General features: G+C 38.8%; 1 protein-coding gene across 1 annotated transcript in view; it reads left to right on the top strand.

Moving 5' to 3' along the window:
- The window catches only part of CD83 (CD83 molecule), a 24,028-nt gene that overhangs the window by 4,701 nt on the left and 18,055 nt on the right, over positions 1-1,272 (top strand). The gene's annotated exons all lie outside the window — the stretch shown is intronic.

Genomic DNA, 1,272 nt, shown 5'->3' with positions numbered 1-1,272 from the left:
TCGGAAGAGAGCTTAAATGCCCAGGTATGGGATCTAGCAAGGAACAGATGTTTTGTTAAGAATATATTGCAAACAGATGTGTTTGATTCTTTTATTTTTATATCTATTTTTGTATGCCTAAAAATATCCTAATTAAAAAATTAGCTTGGAGAGAGTTATGAAGAAAAGGCACTTAAACATAGCTGGTGTTTCAGTCAACTGGTATAACCACTTCCAAGGGTAAGTTAAAAGTTCACTGTGGTGCTGTTCTTTTTAACTGCTTGAGCGGACAAAGGTGGAAGTTTGATTAACATTTATGTTGGCAAGAGTGCTGGGAAACAGGCACCCTCATACATTGCAGGTGAGAATAGAGATTGATGATACCTCAATAGAGGTAATTTTGGCATTATTTAACCGAACTGTAAATTCCCTTTGACCTAGTATGATTTCCTCTAGGTACTTATTCAGAGAAAATAACCACTATTAGAGCAAAGGTTTATCTACACTAAAGTTCATCTTAGTAATCACAGCATTTGTAATATTAATAATTAATAATATTAATAATTAAAGAAATAACATTAACACTGTCTAGACTAATAACAGTAGACTAAATAATGTGTAATACTAATCGGTTCCACTTTATGGTACAACCGTAGGATGGAATATTATGCAGCCACCAAAATGATACTGTTGAAAATTTTTAATGATGTAGAAATATTAAGCTAAAATAAAGTAGGTTACAAAATAGACCATTAAAAATATCTATCTACACACTGAAGAAAAGACATCAAAATGTTCCATAAGATTCTTCTGGATATAGATTTCTATTTTCTTCTAGTTTTTATTTTTTTTCTCTCCCAAAAATTCTTTGTGTGTAATTATTATTTTACTAAGAGTCTCTTTTGTTTAATTTAATAATTTAAACAGGCTGGATGATACTGACTGATAACTCACGCGAGAAGGCAGGAGTCAAGAATTATAGACTTGCTGCGTTCCTTGGGAAGTCCAATGAGTTTTTATATCAGAATCTGGACCGACTGAGGACCTGGGTTCACAAGTGACGTCACCACGGACAGGCTAGGTGACGGGGAAACTGCTCAACCTCTCTGTATCTGGCCTCGCTCCTGGCTTTGTTGTGCGGGTCAGCGGGACCGTGTCACGCGTGCGAGCGCGGTTTGCAAAGCCCAAGCGCGGCGTTACGCGGAAATTGTTGTCGCTGCTGCCAGGTAGCCTCAGCGACGCGCTGGGGCGTGGACGCATGTGGGCGGGGGCGGAACGGGGCGGGTGCCGGGG

This window comes from Pteropus alecto, unplaced genomic scaffold (assembly GCF_000325575.1).
Source record: "Pteropus alecto unplaced genomic scaffold, ASM32557v1 scaffold121, whole genome shotgun sequence".
Classification (NCBI taxonomy): domain Eukaryota; kingdom Metazoa; phylum Chordata; class Mammalia; order Chiroptera; family Pteropodidae; genus Pteropus; species Pteropus alecto.
Note: the sequence above shows the minus strand (reverse complement) of the source record. Positions and strands in the feature narration are given on the sequence as shown.